This window comes from Schistocerca nitens, chromosome 1, assembly GCF_023898315.1.
Source record: "Schistocerca nitens isolate TAMUIC-IGC-003100 chromosome 1, iqSchNite1.1, whole genome shotgun sequence".
In the NCBI taxonomy this organism is placed as follows: Eukaryota; Metazoa; Arthropoda; class Insecta; order Orthoptera; family Acrididae; genus Schistocerca; species Schistocerca nitens.
This window is the reverse complement of record NC_064614.1, coordinates 195,767,757-195,788,337: the sequence shown is the minus strand read 5'-3', so window position 1 is coordinate 195,788,337 and position 20,581 is coordinate 195,767,757. Positions and strand designations below refer to the sequence as shown.

General features: G+C 44.3%; 1 protein-coding gene across 3 annotated transcripts in view; it reads left to right on the top strand.

Moving 5' to 3' along the window:
• Positions 1–20,581, top strand: part of LOC126245396 (titin-like) — a 518,589-nt gene that overhangs the window by 49,863 nt on the left and 448,145 nt on the right. Inside the window, exon 1 of one of the 3 annotated variants that reach the window (XM_049948310.1) lies at positions 487–594. The exons of the other annotated variants lie outside the window; for them this stretch is intronic. The gene's annotated coding sequence lies outside the window, so the exon portion shown is untranslated. Of the gene's footprint in view, positions 1–486; positions 595–20,581 lie in introns of those variants that run through there. 3 annotated transcript variants of the gene reach the window in all.

The window sequence follows — 20,581 nt, the reverse complement described above, 5'->3', positions numbered from 1 at the left end:
GGCCGTGTTTCAAAAATGGTTCAAATGGCTCTGATCACAATGGGGAGGTCATCAGTCCCCTAGAACTTAGAACTACTTAAACCTAACCAACCTAAGGACATCACACACATCCATGCCAGAGGCAGGATTCGAACCTGCGGCCGTAGCGGTTGCGCGGTTCCAGACTGAAGCGCCTAGAACCGCTCGGCCACAGCGGCAGGCTCGCCCGTGTTTCATTTCCTCGACAAGTTAGTTCGGAATTGCTCCCCCAGCCTAATTTTCTTGACACGGTCTTGAGTTGCTGGGGTTAATTCCCAGACCAGGAGACACGGTGTTGTGATCCCTGGAGGGTGGCGCAGCTCTCGACGGCCGCCTTTTGGAGCGCCGTGTGGCATACCTCGGCTTGGCCAGCCGGGGTGGCGTGAGTTCCCCCTCCAGCGCCAGCTGCGGCCGGTCGGGCCGGCTGCTGGAGAACACGGACCCACCGAGCGCTCCTCAGTTCTCCGGCCGCCGGCCTACGGTGCGCGCGCCGCGTGTGTGTCTGTCTGTGTCGCTCGCCACAGCTTGCTAGCGCTGCCTGTATTCACCCAAGACTCCGGCGACAGCTCGTCATCCGTAAGTACGCCACCTCCTCTCCAAAGACGACCGCCCGTGCATCGTCTTTTGTTTGACACATCGCTCGTTTCGTAGTAACAGTCTTTACAAGTTAAGACCTTACCTCAAGCGGCTTCTAATCAAATTACGTGCCTATGGACTACAGTTACTGACGGAAAGTCATCGAGTGTAACAGAAATAATATTTGGCCTTCCCCAAGGAAGTGTTACAAAATGTTCAAATGTGTGTGGAATCTTATGGGACTTAACTGCTAAGGTCATCAGTCCCTAAGCTTACACACTACTTAACCTAAATTATCCTAAGGACAAACACACACACCCATGCCCGAGGGAGGACTCGAACCTCCGCCGGGACCAGCCGCACAGGAAGTGTTACAGGTCCTCTGATGTTCCTGATCTACACAAAACGATTTAGGAGACAGTCTGATTGTAACAATCTAGGTTGTTTGCAGATGATGCTGTGATTTACCGCCTTATAAAGTCAGCCGGCCGCGGTGGCCGTGCTGTTCTAGGCGCTTGTGTGTGATGTCCTTAGGTTAGGTTAGGTTTAAGTAGTACTAAGTTCTAGGGGACTGATGACCATAGATGTTAAGTCCCATAGTGCTCAGAGCCATTTGAACCATTTTTTTTTTTTTTTTATTTACCGCCTTATAAAGTCAGCCGGCCGAGGTGGCCGCGCGGTTGTAGTCGCTTCAGTCCGGAACCGCGAGACTGCTACGGTCGCAGGTTCGGGATGTGTGTGATGTCCTTAGGTTAGTTAGGTGTAAGTAGTTCTAAGTTCTAGGGGACTGATGACCTCAGATGTTAAGTCCCATAGTGCTCAGAGCCATATAAAGGCATCAGATGGTCAAAACAAACTCCAGAACGGTATGTGTATGGTGCGAAAAGTGGCAATTGACCCTAAATAATGATAAGTGTGAAGTCATCGTTATGAGTACCAAAAGGAATCTGCCAAATTTCGGTTACACGATAATTCACACAAATCCGCAGGCTAAAAATTTAACTAAATTCATGCGGAATACGAGTAACTTAAGTTGGAGCGATCACTTAGATAAAGTTGTGGGTTAAGCAAACCAAATACTACGTTTTATTGGTAGAACACTGAGAAAATCCAATAGGTCTACTAAAGAAACTTCTTACAGCACGCATTTACGTTCTCTTTTGGGGTGAGACCCGCATCAGATAGGAGGACACAGGACATCGAAAAAGTTCAAAGGACAGGTCGTTGTGTATTATCGCGAAACAGGAGAGAGAGACAGCCACGTATATGATATATGAATTGGGGTGTCAGTCATTAAAACAGAGGCACATTTCGTTGCGACAGGATCTCAAGAAATTGCAATCACTAACTTTGTCCTCAGAGTGTGAAAATATGTTGGCGCCCACCTGCATAGGGAGGAATGATCATCATAAATAAGACAAATCAAAGCGCAATCAGAAATATTTAAGAGTTCGTTTCTCCCGCGAGCTGTTCGAGATGGAACGGTAAAGAAATAGCTTGAAGGTGGTTCGATGAACCTCTGCCAGGCGCTTATTTGAGAATTGCAGAGTAATCATGTAAATGAACATGCAGATACATGCATACGATACATGATTGCAACAGTGCACCGCCCTTGAGGTCTGCAGAGTGAACCAGTACTCCACCGAAATATTTTCAGAGGCTGTTCACAGATATTTGCTGAGTGTTTGGGTATGAGGCCCGGTGGGCTTCAGTGGAGCGTCACAGCACAGTAATAGGCTAAAATCTAGATCGGAACCGGCCGCTACGGTCGCAGGTTCGAATCCTGCCTCGGGCATGGATGTGTGTGATGTCCTTAGGTTAGTTAGGTTTAATTAGTTCTAAGTTCTAGGCGACTGATGACCTCAGAAGTTAAGTCGCATAGTGCTCAGAGCCATTTGAACCATTTTTTCTAGATCGGGACCAGCGCTAGTCACGGCAGTGTTCTGTACGTTGGCAACTTGTCAGTTTCACTTAGCCTGTTTGGTGATATTTTCACGTATTAGTGTGAGACACTATTTCTAGCGCCGAAATTGAAACTCTGATTCGAACTTATTTTAATATGTTAACCCTTGAAGTGTTCACCAGGATCACTTTGATCCTGCAGTTTTTTGCTTGTTACTGTGCGTGCGCCACTGCACATTAACAACCCACTGCCACCAATGTTAATTCAGCATTGAGTGAGGCCTGTTAGATGATGGGCGTTCGAGGTTAATTAATTTGACAGAAATTGATGGTTCAAATGGCTCTGAGCACTATGGGACTTAACATCTGTGGTCATTAGTCCCCTAGAACTTAGAACTACTTAAACCTAACTAACCTAAGGACATCACACACATTCATGCCCGAGGCAGGATTCGAACCTGCGGCCGTAGCAGTCGCGCGGTTCCGGACTGATCGCCTAGAACCGCATGGCCACTGTGGCCGGCTTCAGAAATTGATTTTGAAGACTCATTGTGACCCTGGAGTACACATTGTGTAACTGTTCTGTCGCTGAATGTGAAGTTCATGTATGTGAAAATGACACGGAGGAATGACATTTTACTAACGGAAGATACGACACGGGAATCATTGTTTACAAGAACTCAACCGTGAAAGTGACGTAAGTGATTTCTGTGATGAAAGTCATTTTCAAGCTGATGTTCCTCGTGCAATTAAGTTAACTCTTCCGAATACGATCGCTGTTTTTTCTGAATACATAATACATTTCATACCTATATTAAAGTGAGAATATAACAATATTCCTTCCCCGCTTGCTGCCAAATACGTCGTCCGCCAGCTGCTCACAGTGATTGCATACGAGCAGCTGACACGCCCCCTTTCATTCTCTTCAATTTCATTTCCTCATGTCGATTGCTGGCAATATTGCTGCAGGGACATCTAAGTACCTCACTGACCCCGATCTAGACTTTTAACCATTAGCGCAATTATGTTTTATTCCTTCGCAACAGTGACTTAGCCTATAAGTGTTGTCACATAAACTCACATTAAAAATGCAAAAGAACGCAAGTGAAACACGGTTGCCGCCGGTATGGGAACAACTCAACATAAGAGTCGTGCTGCTCTTCCGTTACATTCAGTGACTCCACATACGAGATGCGTAACAGCTAACTGTTCTGTATCACTGTTAGCGTACAACTAACACTACCAGATAAACAAACCCGAGACAGAACCAACCGCCACCGAAGCTTGAGGGCGAAGGGTGAAGTGGGGCATTACTGTTCTCAGCAGTTAGAACAATGAGTGAATGGAACAAGTTTGTTTCCAAACAAATCACACATTTCGCACTGTCGACATTTGGAGCTTTGTGCAGATATTTTCAGTGTAGTACAGATACCAGGATAAATGGGGGCAGTAAATCAAACGAAATGCAACTGAAGTGTAACGGCCATTGGAGACAACGGGTCCCTTATGCCAAAACGCTCAGAAAATAACCCTGAACAGCCTCCGGTGTTTTATCGACGGCATCCGCGGTCTCCGAGTATAATCTCGCGCCAGAATGAAACAACGGAAATATATTACTTCCGGCCAATACAGAAACAAATGGTGCCATTCGGAATCGGAAATCTATTTCAGGTCTGCAGTTTTCTCAATTTTATACCGCTCAACAAGGATTGCAACCATAAATCGCTTGTGCCGTTCGACGGCATATCAATTCTACATTGACTTTCAACCTTTCACGGCATAAGCTGCTCCTACATCGCTTCATTAGCGAATTGCAGCAATCTAGTATCGAACACGTCTTACTTGTCGTTAAGATGAAACACTAGAGCTGTCTATTTGTTACTACTCAACGCGCGATATTGTAAGCGGTTAGCAGGCATTATTGATCATTGACATCTATAACATTGATGTAGTATCGCGATATTTACGAGAGTGCCCAAAATAAGGTACATATCATTCGGAAGCTCAGGTGTTGATCCAAGTGTTTCACATTGCTTCGGCAAGTTCTCTGATTACAACCAAGTTCGTCATATAATACGTGGTTCTGACTGAGATGTCGAAAGAGGGATGCTGAAATTTAAATAAAAAAGTGATAAACTGCGCAGAATAGTGCTTATCATGCTCGTAATAGATTGTTTGCAAAAAAATACGTAGAGAGCAGTAAATATCAACAATTTCAGCGTGGTACTTGCATTTGAAGGCTGGCCGGTGTGGCCGTGCGGTTAAAGGCGCTTCAGTCTGGAACCGCGTGACCGCTACGGTCGCAGGTTCGAATCCTGCCTCGGGCATGGATGTGTGTGATGTCCTTAGGTTAGTTAGGTTTAATTAGTTCTAAGTTCTAGGCGACTGATGACCTCAGAAGTTAAGTCGCATAGTGCTCAGAGCCATTTGAACCATTTTTTTGCATTTGAAGTCGCTGAATTTTGATGGTACAGTAATATATAAAAACATCTTATTAGTGAATCACGTAGTCTCCTATTTTAGGAATTCCTTATTTAGTGATGGTAGTAGGAATATTCACGTTGAATACTCAACAAATAACCAAAAAGCCTAAGAAGTTTGATAGAAGTGTTTCCATTATTTTGTCTGTTCTCCCGTTGTGTTCCCTCAGTCTGAACAGTGACTCATTGGCATGATTAAAGGTGAAAGGAAAGTCGTAAAACGTAAGTAGAAGGATTTTCCCAAAGGTTAGCTGTGGATCTGGATTTTACTACTCATAGGTTATTCTGACGAGTTGTGATTGACGATTGGACTCCTTGCAGCAGACGAGTGGAACGGATATGCGTATTGAATGTAACCACCGTTATTCTTGCTACGAAGATGCAAATGAGATTAAGACATGTGCTGTCCCCTTCATTGGAGCTCGCATGTAAAATACGGGTCACCACAAACAGTTCTTCCACCGTGAGAAACTGCAAAGATATTTGCGATTTATCACACAACGTTGCAGCACATTCTCCTAATCGGAATCATAACGCCCCTCCGTCTAATCGTTTTGCAAGGCGCGAAGTACACACTGAACAGGATCCCTTCAGCTCAAACGCCACCACATCACTACACATGTTTTAAACTATGAACAAAGAATGAGAAATTATGGAAGCGCTGTATGAAGATTTATTTGAAATGTTCTCCGAAGAACCGTAGCCTTGAGATGCAGATGTCTGGTTCTCTTTAGCATGAGATTTAATGTTTTCTAGACAGATTGTAGTGAAAATCACTGTGACTACTGCCATGTTGCGTTCTCCATGAGCGACAAGCATATTGCGTAGTGACGATTACTGGAATACGAGGCGTGTTTTTTAAGTAACTACCGTTTCGAAATTAAAAAAAGACGTGCAACGATATCTCAATAATTATATTTTTACATGAAAGCCTGTACTGTAATCTACTTTTCTACATAATTTTCGTCAATATTGAGGCACTTGTCATAACGTTGTACCAGTTTTTGAATACCCTCCTCATAGAAGTCTGCCGCCTGACTTGTTAACCACTGTTTTGACTTCGTCATCGTCTTGAAGACGCTGACCGCCAGGTGTTTCTTCAAGTGCAGGAACAGATGGTAGTCACCGGGCGCAATATCGGGGCTGTACGGAGTATGATCTAGAGGTTCCCATCGAAAAGATGTGATGAGATCTTTGCTCTGACACGCCAAATGCGGACGGGCATTGTCTTGCAGCAAAACGATGCCCTTGCTCAACTTCCATGGACTGTTGCTTTGATTCTGGTGGGACGTAGGCCACCGATGTTTCATCGCCCGTAACAATTTGGCTTAAGAAATCATCACCGTCGTTGTGGTACCGCTCAAGGAAAGTCAACGCACTTCTAAACGTTTGGTTTTGTGCACATCCGTCAACATTTTCGGTACCCAAGGTGCGCACAATTTTCGGTAATTCAAGTGCTCGGTCACAGTGCCATACAAAACACTACGAGAAACATTAGGAAAGTCATTCAGCAAGGAGTAAATCGTAAAGCGTCTCTTTTCTCTCACCTTATTGTCCACTTCCTGCACCAAACTTTCATTAACGACCGTAGGACGCCCACTCCGTTGTTCATCATGCACATTTGTGCGGCCATCTTTAAATGGTCTCACCCCATTTCTTACCATTCCATCACTCATAATTTTTTCGCCTGCGATGGATATCGATCGCTTTTAGGCCTTTAGCACTACGAAATCTAATAACAGCCCGTATTTCACAGTCGACGGGACTCAAGATTATCGGAGGCATCTTAAACACTCAGTACACAACGTAAGCAAGGAAGAATCAGACTGTAATGGCGTCAGTGCGTAGATTAAGATACAGGCTTTCATGTAAAAATAAAATTATTGAGATAACTTAGCATGTCTTTTTTTAAATTCAAAACGATACTTTCTTAAAAAAACACGCCTCGTATATTACTGAGAGAAGTGGCGTCGTGGATGAGGCTCTGGACTTGCATTCGGGAAACGTGAGGTTTAACGCCACCTCTGGCCGTCCATATTTAGATTTTCGTGCTCTCATTAAATCACGGCCGATTTCACTCCCCGTCTTTGTCAAATCCGAGCTCTTTTCTCAAGTCTACAGTAACCTCTTTTTTTCCCACTGGAGCGCCAAAGGGCTGTGACTGAAAGAGATCCTTGTGTCACGAAATTAATAAGCGCCGAGGGCGAATCTTTCTATGGTCTCTAACAGATAAAACGCAGCAGAGAAGGGCTCAGTTTTAGCCGTAATTACTGCTAGTCTCTTTAGCAATTCACAGGCTGCGTTTGTGCGTTTTGTACAAGAGGAAAGGGAGCGTGTTGGAGGGGGGGTTGAAGGGCAGGGGAATGTGGCGCAGCAGGGGAGCGGCCATGTGGGTAGTTCAGTGATGTGTGAGGCGGAGGGTGCGAAGCGCAAGTTCTGCGCCGTGTCAGGAGCAGGAAAAGTTATTGCAGCCGGGCCGTAAATAAAATCCTCGGCGCTCCTGTGTAATCGTGCGGGATACCGGGCCGGCGGAAAGAATTCACGACGCATTTCTGTCAAAGCGATGGTAAATCGTTTTTTAAGTTTACTCTCAAAATGTTCTTGCAACTTTACATTTTAGTCGTTTCACGTTCCAGTAATATGTCCTACAGTCTCCAGCAGTTACTTTCGATAGTGTTCCGTTTTACTGAGATTAAATGTGTGTTCTGGAATATAAATATTGTCGTGTTTCTGTCACTTAACAGATCAAAACCATCTACTGGATCAGTGTTTCAAAGCAGATCTCTACCTTTTGCAGGCAGTGCTTTCAGCGACGGAGTCAGAAGTGAAAGACCTTGGCTGTTGCTTACGTGTATTTACCGTACTGAAACTCACACGGTTGATCAGTTTCGCCCTCACAGACTACTTTCATGTGTTGTCGGTGCCATTATGTATTAATATTATTCAATTATTTAACACAGGACATAGCAGTTCTGAGAGTGAGCACACAATGTGCAAGCGTCAAACCTAAAGACAGAATGTGTGCTTATGGAGTAATGTCGACATCGACCTTGCTGCTTCGTTATAAGTCACTGCATGAGCTCGCTTTCGTCGTTAAAAACCGGCTGTCAGTTCTGGCAGCCCGGAAAACAGAGACAGCGGACAGAAGCGACAGCTGGTTTTTATCAACGAAAGCGAGCACGTACACCGAGGTAACAAAAATCACAGAGTACCTCCTAATATCGTGTCGGACCTTCTTTTGCCCGGCTTGGTAGAGTAACTCGACGTGGCATGGGCTGAACATGTCGCTAAAAGTCTCTTACAAAAAAATATTGAGCGCATTACTGTCTCTGTAGCCGTCCAAAATTGCGAAAGTGTTGCAGCTGCATGATTTTGTGTACGAACTGACCTCTCGATTTTGTCCCATAAATGTTCGATGCCCCATAAGTGTTCATATCGGGCGATGTGAGTGGCTAAATCATTCGCTTGACTTGTCCAGAATTTTCGTCAAATTCATCGCGAACAGTTGTGGCCTGGTGACATGTTTGAGAACATGACGTCCATGAATGGCTGAAAATTGCTTCTAGGTAACCGAAAATAACAATTTCCAGTCAATGATCGGTTCAGTTGGACCCACCAACACCTTACGCAGTGCCTTATTGAAACTTGGTTCCATGGCTTCGTAGAGTCTGCGCCACACCCGATTATCAGTTCAGTTGGGCCATGTAAACACAGCCCACACCATCACATTCTTATGACACAGTCTTAACCTGTTTCGGCCATACAATGACCATCTTCAGATTCTATAACAATACAAAAGAAAATTTATATAAAAACCTAAAAATAAGTGCAATATTTAAACAGGCTTATTAGTAATATTTTAGGCTTTTGAAAAATAAACACTATCTTATAGAGGGCGCGCCCATCTAGCGCAAAGAGGGGGAACAAAATCTAGCAAATTTTTATATCTATATAAGACCGGTGTTGTACATTTTACAGCTAGTTTGACAACGCATGAACCTGTGTTCAGTGTATGCCGCCTTTAGGTATGAACTATATGTGTTTCGCATAAATTCAGTTAGATTACTATTAAGCCCGGTTAAATATTGCACTTATTTTTAGGTTTTAAGATAAATTTTCTTTTGTATTGTTATAGAATCTGAAGATGGTCATTGTATGGCTGAAATCGGTTATGACTGTGTTATAAGAATGTGATTGTACCTATAAATAAACAAAAAAAATTTATAAAATAATCAATCACTCACTCCATTGACAAAACGTCGTTTTTTCCAAAAATATCCCTCACCGTTATGAAAAAAATTGTAAATTTGTGGTAAGATCTTATGGGACCAAACTGCTAAGGTCATCGGTCCCTAGGCTTACACACTACTTAATCTAACTTCAACTAACTTACGCTGTGGACAACACACACACCCATGCCCGAGGGAGGATTCGAACCTCTGACGGGGGCAGCCGCATGGACCGTGACAAGACGTCTCAGACCGCGCGGCACACCGTTATGGGCCCGCCACCATTCTTACACCCCGTGAGGTCTGCGGCAAACACAATTGTCGGTTCAGTTGGACCATGTAAACACAGCCCACACCATTATAGACCCGCCAGCATCTTACACAGTGCCCTATTGGCAATTTAGTTCCACGGCTTCGTGGGGTCTGCGCTACACTCGAACCCTACCATCGGCTATTACCAACTGAAATCGGGACTCAACTGACCAGGCGACGATTTTCCGCTTGTCTACGGTCCAACCGGTATGGCCACGAACCCAGAAGAGGCGGTGCAGGCGATGTCCGTGCTGTTAGCAAAGGAAATCGCGTTGGTCGTCTCCTGCCATAGTCCATTAACGCCAGACTTCGCCGCATGGTCCTAACGGATACGTTCGTCGTACGTCCCACATTGATTTCTGCGGTTATGTCACGCAGTGCTGCTTGTGTGTTAGCTCTGACAACTGTACAAAAACGCAGCTGCTCTCTGTCGTTAAGTGAACTCCTTTGGCAACTTCGTTGTCGGTGGGGAGAGGTAGCGCTTGAAATTTGGTATTCACTGCACATTCTGTGTGGATCCTGAAATACTGAATTGCATAGCGATTTCCGGAATAGAATGTCCCATGCGTCTAGCTCCAACTATCATTCCGCCTTGAAAGTATGTCAATTGCCGCCGTGCCGCCATAATCACGTCGGAAACATTTTCACATGAATGACCTGAGTACAAATGACGGCTCCGTGAATGCTCTGCCCGTTTTGTATCTCCTGTACGCGATACTACCGCCATAAGTATATGTCCTCTGTTAAATACCACGGTAATGTTGTGACGTGCTGGTATCTACTGCACTTGAAAATGGTCAGTAAGACCGAATTTGCTCAGTTGTGGGAGTTTCAGTAAAGCAAATACGTGTAAGCAACAACTGAGGTGGCAGCTTTAAAATGACCTTCAGAGAATATCAGGATGTGGAATCCCACCTGAAGAAAATAATCGAGTCAACATCGCCCTGTCTCATGGCCTGGTTCGAAGCATGAAATAGGGGGAGAGTTCTACAGCAATGCCGCGAACAGTAAATGTCTGGTTTTGAGTACCGATCCGGCACACCGATTGAATTTGTTGGACATTTTTTTACTTTTTCTTTCAATGTAGTTACATGTCGACGTCTGTGTCAATCCTGTGCTTCGAGGTGATCACTCGAATTTTTGTTTCTGTTTCATGCACAGTTTTTTGACGACTGACGCACTCGTCATCTTCAGGTGCAGCATAGGGCGACGGGATTTTTCTTCGTAATTTTGTGAGTAAAATGGAAACAGAAACTCAGCTGAACGCGAGGAAGTACACCATTAATCAGTAACGACGACAAAACGAGAGCGATCACGTGGTGCCTAGGTTATTACAACCAGGTCGCTTACCTCAACAAATATCCGAGAAATAACCGCCTGCGGCCTTGGCGTCGCACTAGGATTTATAATGTACCGAAACAGAAAATTCATACGAAACTTAATTTAGGTAAGAGGAACAAGTGTCGAACTCGATTCCTTCCGGATACATGTACATTACGCCAACGTCCTTGAACCATATTCATAGGGTAAAAAGTTGCATAATTAATAACCAACAGGGGGAGGAAAAGTACAGGTTTATGTTATCTCTCAATACTAAATTTTCTGCACACGTGAAGTTGATACGTCCAAAAGTAACAATTGTCTAGTACGCAATGTCTTGACATAACTTACGGTGATTCGGCAAAAAGCGTCTCAATAATTACAAATCATCTTTCTTGATGAAAGAAGAGCTCTCATGCAACAGAAGTCGGAAATTATTCAGAAGGCAGAGACAGCAGACGTAAGAACGGTTCATCTTTCTAACAAAAAAATTAAATGAAAATAGTTTAGGAAAAGAAATGCTTAACACGTGTGTTCAGTTACAGTATTCGAATCGTCATTAGAAACACAATATATCGCCCTGACTTTTACATAAGTAATTTTGACCTTGAACAAAAATAATATTTAAAGGCTACAATGCTACTGATATTACCTCGCTTTCGTCGCAGAAACCAAACGATATGGTTCTTTTGATTTTTGTGAATCTAACCTGCGCTGGGATGGATTTATTCGTGCCACATAATTTTTACGTAGTGTAGTGTTTCCCATCCCAGTATGAATCCTGTGAAGTGTGTTTTGTGTGTTTTCTGTTTAAAGTGTTCGTGTATTTTGTTTGTGGAATAAATACAAGACGAGCGCGTGGATCCGTTCAGGTGAGTGGATCTGGTCAGAGAGTTAACATAAGCTGCCTGTCTTCCCTTGTGTAAACTAGTCGACAGACATGATGACTGTGCTAATGTTCTTCAAATATAATCGATTTATAAACAATAGATTAAATAAGTTCACTGTTTTATATCCTGTATCATGCCGTTTTCAAAAAGGAGCTATTTCTATTCTGCGAATGAAACATTGGAATAACCGTTTGACTATGTTAGCACCGGAGACACGGGAAATGTTCAGATGTCACGTCTGAGCTCCTTTGGTGCTATCTAGATATGTGTTTGCGTCATCCCAATAATGGGAAACAGCCACCCGGAAAGGCGCTAAGTAGCCCTGCACGAGCGCCGTAGCTCTGATGACGGGGTAACGACCTACTGGACGTAGCGTGATCTCTGCTAAGCGCGGTGACATAACGCCCCCGGGAGCCTTAACGGACGCTTTGGCCAGTCGCGGTTGCAACGAGTTGAGTCTACCGAGAGGTGCTGCAAATGAAGAAAAACCAAGAGGCACGTAACGCGTGAATATAGTCATTATTTTCTCGAGCCTGGTAGTTAACCACTTTCTCCAACGGAGGCCGTGATGTTGACATGTGCTGAGTTGTGCTGCAAAAATGTAGGAACAGCAGTGGATGCATGACTTGTTAGACTGGAGGTAATTTTGAACAGTTTTTTTCCGTTTGCCATTGCGTTAGTTTGTTCTTGAAACAGACGCACTGAGACTGATTTGCCTTTGACGTCATCGGCCCGTGGATAACGCGTCAGACATTTAGCCGTGTCAGGCATGGCTAGACGAGAGCTTGAGCGTATTTCGTTTCTGTTGAGTGGACGTTTATTGAAATGAAAGGAATGAAGATGATGGAATTTGTTGCAGATAAATAGTCTATTCCTCTCGATCGGCATCAAAGGACCTGTCGTAATCAAATGCCGGATCATCCTATGCACTCTTATCATAAGTCACTGTAGAAAACTTAAGACTACCCTGCTTAACTGCAAGGTGCTGTTCCCGAGCTGGACGTAGTCTCACCTACTCCCCTCTGTTGTTCAATTCCACTCACGTACATTTTTCCACCAGGACTGAAAGCGCGCGGGATTAGTCGAGCCGGTCTCAGGCGCTACAGTCACGGACTGTGCGGCTGGTCCCGGCGGAGGTTCGAGTCCTCCCTCGGGCATGGGTGTGTGTGTTTGTCCTTAGGATAATTTAGGTTAAATATTGTGTAAGCTTAGGGGCTGATGACCTTAGCAGTTAAGTCCCATAATATTTCACACACATTTGAACATTGTTTGACTGAAAGCGGACACCAGAGAGTCTCTCGCCACGATATTAACGCGGCACCTCCATCTACCTCTACTATACATGTTTTGACCAGTGTGTTAAGATTTCTGTTTCGTTCCACTCACGTGTAGTATGTTTACCTCTATGCGAGTTGTTATCAGTTGCCTTTAATATTCGCATTGAGAAGGAAAACGATGGGTATAAAAAGGTTTTTGGATTTTCGTAGCAGGTTTTTGGTCGATATCAGGCACTTTATTCCAATTCGTCAGTTTTGCACTGAGCCCATCCCTCGGGTTAACTAAGAGCCTGTTCTTGTGGGTCTTCTATACTTTATACCCTCTGTAAGTCGAAGATAATCTGCATGTTACGAGTATACAGGGTGTAACAAAAATGTGCGGCACAAATTGCAGCACACATTCGTCACATGTAGATGAAGGAATTGTGTTACATGAACACCGGTCTGGAAACGCTTTGTTTCCACGTTACAACTCATTTTCTCCCACGAGTTTCAACGATATTAGATTGGAAATTTTTACAATCGCCATGTATGGGCGTACCTCAATCCTTACGCAACTGTTGGAGAAAGTCATCAACAAAGATTTTCTATCAATGTTTGCGCCAGCATTTTTGGTTACTGGTAGGGCGTTACATTCTTCCACCCAGGCTCAGTGGACATGTGAACTGACAAGACAGCCAGTCCACAGTGACGGGTAACCGAAAGGCACGCGCTTAAACTCACGCAGGCTAGAGAGGTCTGAAACAGGATACGTAATGAATGCTATAAAGAAAAGTACGTAGCTTCTGGAATACTTAACTTTAATCCATCCTTGTTGTACATCGCTCTTGACAATACAAGTGAGACTCTGTAGATACATGCTAATTGCGCCTTGCTAGGTCGTAGCCATGGACTTAGCTGAAGGCTATTCTATCTGCTCTGCAAATGAGCGAGGCTTCGACAGTGTGCATCGCTAGCTACGTCGTCCGTACAACTGGGGCGAGTGCTAGTCCGTCTCTCGAGACCTGCCGTGTGGTGGCGCTCGGTCTGCGATCACTGACAGTGGCGACACGTGGGTCCGACATGTACTAATGGACCGCGGCCGATTTAAAGCTACCACCTAGCAAGTGTGGTGTCTGGCGGTGACACCACAGGACAACGTTCTAATTTCGTTAAGAATGTTCTACCTGATCTGTTAGCAGATATGACTTCAGCCGTGCGACAAAACATGTACTTCATCATTTTACTGTTAGTGTCCGTCGGCTTCTAAATACCGGATTCGGTGACAGATGGGTTGGTAGAGATGGACCAGTTGCCTGGCCTCTACGCTCTCCGGACCTGAACCCACTGGACTCTTTATTCGTTGGGGCATGTGAAAGGTATTGTGTATGGAACCCTTTAGAAGATGTTCAGAGCCCCCGATATTCACTACAACGTCATGTTCATGCATGTATCAATGCCTACAGGGGGCATATTGAACATCTGTGAGAAAGTGTTGCATGTTGTATGCTGGTGCATTCTGTTCGTGTGTGTTTCCCATGAGTAATGAGGTGGAGAAAATGAGTTGTAACACAGAAACAAAGATGCTGCAGACCCATGTTCATGTAACATAACTCCTTCGTGTACATATGAGGAATGTGTCCTTCAATTTGTGCCGCACGTTTCCGTTACAACCCGTATACACTCGAACATTATTGTAGTATCGGCGTTACAAGTGCTTTACAAGCATCTGTTTTGAGCATAAATCGCAATCTCATTCCCCTAGTGAATGTACTAGTGAATGAAACTCTTACCATAATCTGCTGCTGAATGTATGTGATATCGCTCGCAGATATTTGTATGGCACGACTTCATTTGTGATTTAGAGTCATGCGGTCAGGGATAAACGACGGAGACAAAAACAATGCAATATTTGATCAATAGAACAGAAAACAAAAGGATTCAAATAGCAGCCCGGTCATCCAGTTTAGAATTCTTTTACCAGTGCAACAGTCTACTCTGTTTACTGTCATTTTGGAATATTATTTTCACAGAGACTGTAGTTTATTAGGATGTGAGAGAAAGAAATAGAAAAAAACGTGGATAAGAAACCTTGTAGCCCACAACGAAAGAGGGTGGATTAAAATCTAACGGAACTGCATAATGCTGCGCAGACCACTTTGAAGTGCATGGCAGAGGGTATTTAACATGGTGCCACATGTTGGGATTTATTCCCTTTCTAGCCGCGTAAGGCGCGCGGGAAGAATGCGAGCTTAAACGCTAATGTGCTTGCTATAATTAATTTTGATATTACAGTCCATAGGCGAGCGATAGGTTGGTGGCCGAAGAATTCCTGTGGATTCTTCCCTCAATATTGGTTCTCAAAGTTTTGTAAGTAGGCTTTCATGGAATAATTCGTTTCCATCTTCGAAAGTCGGCCAAAATCAGGATTTTTGTAATATTTCCTTACGCTGTCCCGTGAGGCAAAGAAACCTGAGACTATCCGTGCCGCTCTTTTTTGTGTTCGTTAAACATCCCCTGTAAATCGTACAGGGCGTCGACAAAAATATGGAAACACTGAAAGCACACAACTCTGCCATGCCTAATACCCTGTAGGACACTCGGTGGCATTCAAAGCAGCTTTCACGCGTCTCGGAATGAATAAATACACGCCCTGTATTATTTTCAAGAGAATTGTAGACCAGTCTTCCTACAAAATAGTGGCAAGTTCAGGTAACGATGGCGGAGGTGGAGAGCGATAATGCTCCCTTACTATAGAGTACATTGAGATCTGGCGACTGGTAACTGAAGGAAACTTCCGCAAGCCAAGATCCCCAGACTTCCCATGTCAAGAATATATCTCGAGACTGTGATAGTCATGGGAGGCGAGACAATTCATCCCCGTGCTCACAAACCAGTACTGGAGGATGCAAGCTGTGTGAACAGGCGTCTTGTTTCTTGGAACACGGCATCGCCATTGGGGAACAAACACTGCATCATGGGATGGACCTGATGACCCAAAATGGTCACATAATCTTCGGCAGCAGTGCGACCTCCCAGAATGAGCATGTTACCCATGGAATACTGCCCACATCATTACTGAACCTCCGTCATATTTCAATCTCGGGACGGAAAACAGGCCAGAAGTTGGAAAGAGTGTGAAACAAGACTCACCTGTCCAAATGACATTTTTCCATTGGTCCACAGTCTACGTGTTATGGCTTTGGCATCACTTTCCCCTGTTATGGACATTTGCATCACTGTGTATGATTTTAGAACTGCAGCGCGCCCTGCAGTTGCCTGTCTGTGGAGTACCCGTCGTGTTGTTTTGCTGCTGACAGGTGTGCGAGAGCGACATTCAGTTCTGCAGTGACATATGCAGCTGACGTCCTCTTATTTTTTGTCGCAGTCCTGTTGAATTACTGTCTGTCGCGATCACTCAACTCGCACTTCTGTCCGTATTGTGACTTGACGCTTTCTCTGTGTGTGGTATAAATATTCGATACGGTACCTCTAGATACACCATACACTTCGGCTCAGTTGATTACGATAGCACCCACCGCACGACCACAAACAATTTTCTCGCGTGTGAATTCACTTAGTTCCGACATAATCCACTCGAAATTACAAAGAATACTGTTCCGGCCACGACCGATATTCGCAATGTATTGAGGGCAGTGCTAAGGTGCCGTTTATGGTCAAAGACATGAACGCCGCCTGCAAGCTTGACTACGATTCATTCAGCATAAGAACAAACCTGATGTAAACAAACGCAATGATTGGTCAGAAGCCGTAGCACACGTACACTGGTGTCGCTACGATCTTGGAAGTAGGTACTACTTATGTTTTAGATATCTTACTACTAAGTTATGTTAAATAGAACTTTAAGCTATTCAAATGTATTAACAGCCATCAACGTTTTTCTTAATCTCGTTTTAGCTACGTAGTTTTTATTTCAAAATTCTTGTACAGTCATAGCCTCTGCAGCGTTGTGCTATCATTGTGGCGCTGATAGTGCGCAGTATGAAAATGACTGAGGCTGCTTTCTGTTCCGTAGCGGAACACGGTTAAAAAGTGCCGAGAAATAGGCTATTCTTAATTTTTTTCATCAATTTACGAAGATAATCGGCTTTGAAGTATTCTCACTGTTGTATATAATCCAGTTCACAAGTATGCATTGAAGGTGTAGTGCAGTCGGTAGCATGATGGACTGCGAAACCAATGTGGTTGTTCGTGCTGTGGTTCAAAACCGCATGGCGTCATTTTATTTCTCTCGTTCAATTTGAAATAGCTACATCTTGTAAATATAAAACTAATACCATTATTTATGAATAATGCACGGCCTGTTGTTTCTAATTACGTATTGGACGTGAAATTCCTGTTTCCATTTCCAATACAAATTCTTAATTATAGATGTTTTATGAAAGACTGTTCAAAAAAGTTGTCGAAATTAAGAAAACATAACAATTTAATTTTTTAAAGCAAAAATGAAAAACCAAATCCTCTTTATTTGGACTATGTCCTACGCTTTATACCACAGAGATATAGATACGTATCGTAGAAACATGAAAAACAATATTTTCAAATCATCGAACACATCGTAGAAACGCAGCAATTTGACATTTGCTGCTGTAACATTACAATATGAACCCAACAGAACTGATCTGGAGCCAAGTTGCGAGATCTGGCCCGAGAAGTAACAAGACTTTGTTAAGCTGCCACACGTACTGGAACTACTTTTATCACACGTCACTGCCGAACGCTGGCGGGATATAGAACGGTCGCCATAAAAGAAGAAGAGAGAATGCTGTGCATGGTTGGCTTTGTGGATTCTGTTGATGCCACGCTCGTTAACAACGTAGCAGGTGACACTTTCTCTGTTTCGGATAAGGAAGGAGCTAAAGAGATTACCAGACCACTGACTGTAAGTAATAGCTTCAGTGGCTTCAGTATTTAACTACACGGTGAAATCCTTCAATAATCTCTTACGTTACACACAGCTTATGCAGAAAAATTACCCAGTGGTTAAGTCAGGAATTTTCATCATTCTTGTTTTGTTTGATACGTTAGCTAAAAACGATGACGTGTTGCGGTTTTCGTCTAGTCGTCTAAGGAGCTTATTGTGGGAGATTTGCAGTGTGTTGTTTCATTTTGCTTGAAAATTAAATGACATTCGATGCTTATTGCTCCTCTGGTCGTCTCTCTTTATGTGTGAACTGCAGCTGGTCACGCCACTGCAGGCTAACTGTACCAGCTCAACGGCCAATGCTATCCATGTTAAATGCGCCGGTAAAGCTGTTGTCCCGTATTGTCGCTAAGTGGATGTGCAAGTAAAGCAGAGCACGAAACGTACCCTTATTATCGTACTTGACAGTACTCGAGACGACTTGGCTGCAGTCCCACGTCAAACGGAAATCCAATGAGGTTCCAGCAAACGCGCAAGAATACAAAATGGTTCAAATGGCTCTGAGCACTATGGGACTCAACTACTGAGGTCATTAGTCCCCTAGAACTCGTTAAACCTAAGGACATCACAAACATCCATGCCCGAGGCAGGATTCGAACCTGCGACCGCAGCGCCTTTAACCGCACGGCCACTTCGGCCGGCGCAAGAATACATAATGCAATATTTACATCAGGTTTATTCTTATGGTGATCAGATTATAGTATCTGCGTTTATATTCAAGCACGTACACTACTGGCCATTAAAATTGCTACATCACGAAGATGACAGACGCCAAATTTAACCGACAGGAAGAAGATGCTGTGATATGCAAATGATTAGCTTTTCACAGCATTCACACAAGGTTGGCGCCGGTGGCGACAACTACAATGTGCTGACATGAGGAAAGTTTCCAACCGATTTCTCATACGCAAACAGCAGTTGACCGGCGTTGCCTGGTGAAACGTTGTGATGCCTCGTCTAAGGAGGAGAAATGCGTACCATCACGTTTCCGACTTTGATAAAGGTCGGATTGTAGCCTATCGCGATTGCAGTTTATCGTATCGGGACATTGCTGCTCGCGTTGGTCGAGATCCAATGACTGTTGGTAGAATATGGAATCTGTCGGTTCAGGAGGGTAATACGGAACGCCGCGCTGGATACCAACAGCCTCGTATCACTAGCAGTCGAGATGACAGGCATCTTATTCGCATGGTTGTAACGGAGCGTGCAGCCACGTCTCGATCCCTGAGTCAACAGATGGGGACGTTTGCAAGACAACAACCATTTGCACGAACAGTTCGACGACGTTCGCAGCAGCATGGACTATCAGCTCGGATACCATGGCTGTGGTTACCCTTGACGCTGCATCACAGGAAGGAGCGCCTGCGATGATGTACTCAACGACGAACCTGGGTGCACGAATGGCAAAACGTCATTTTTTCGGATGAATCCAGGTTCTGTTTACAGCATCATGATGGTCGCATCCGTGTTTGGCGACATCGCGGTGAACGCACATTAGAAGTGTGTATTCGTCTTCGCAATACCGGCGTATCACCCGGCGTGATGGTATGGGGTGCACGTCTCGGTCACCTCTTGTTCGCATTGACGGCACTTTGAACAGTGGACGCTACATTTTAGATGTGCTGCGACCCGTGGCTCTACCCTTCGTTCGATCCCTGCGAAACCCTACATTTCAGCAGGATAATGCACCACCGCATGTTGAAGGTCCTGTACGGGCCTTTCTGGTACAGAAAATGTTCGACTGCTGCCCTGGCCAGCACATTCTCCAGATCTCTCACCAACTGTAAACGTCTGGTCAATGGTGGCCGAGCAACTGTCACAATACGCCAGTCACTACTCTTGATGAACTGTGGTATCGTGTTGAAGCTGCATGGGCAGCTGTACTTGTACACGCCATCCAAGCTCTGTTTGACTCAATGCCCAAGCGTATCAAGGTCGTTATTAAGGCGAGAGGTGGTTGTTCTGGGTACTGATTTCTCAGGATCTATGCACCCAAATGGTTCAAATGGTTCAAATGGTTCTGAGCACTATGGGACTCAACTTCTGAGGTCATTAGTCCCCTAGAACTTAGAACTAGTTAAACCTAACTAACCTAAGGACATCACAAACATCCATGCCCGAGGCAGGATTCGAACCTGCGACCGTAGCGGTCTTGCGGTTCCAGACTGCAGCGCCTTTAACCGCACGGCCGCTTCGGCCGGCTATGCACCCAAATTGCGTGAAAATGTAATCACATGTCAGTTCTAGTATAATATATTTGTCCAATGAATACCCGTTTATCATCTGCATTTCTTCTTGGTGTATCAACTTTAATGACAAGTAGTGTATTTCCTGCTGTGTTTCCACGTTTTTTGTCCGACCCCCATAAGGGGTCCCATACTTCCGCAATATTCTAAGATCGGACGCAGAGGTAATTTGTAAGTGTCCTTTGGGAACTGAATTTTCCCACTATTACGCAAATGAATTGAAACTTGTCAACTGTCCTAACGGCCCGTTTTGGAATGTCGTAAAATAGGAAGAAATGACTGTTGCTATGGGAAGTAAGTTCCTACATAGCGCCACACGTGTGTCTCATTCTCACAGCTGAATGCCCATTTCTCTTCAGATTGCTCACTCTGAAAGTACTTATGCGTAACACTTTTTGGATATAAGG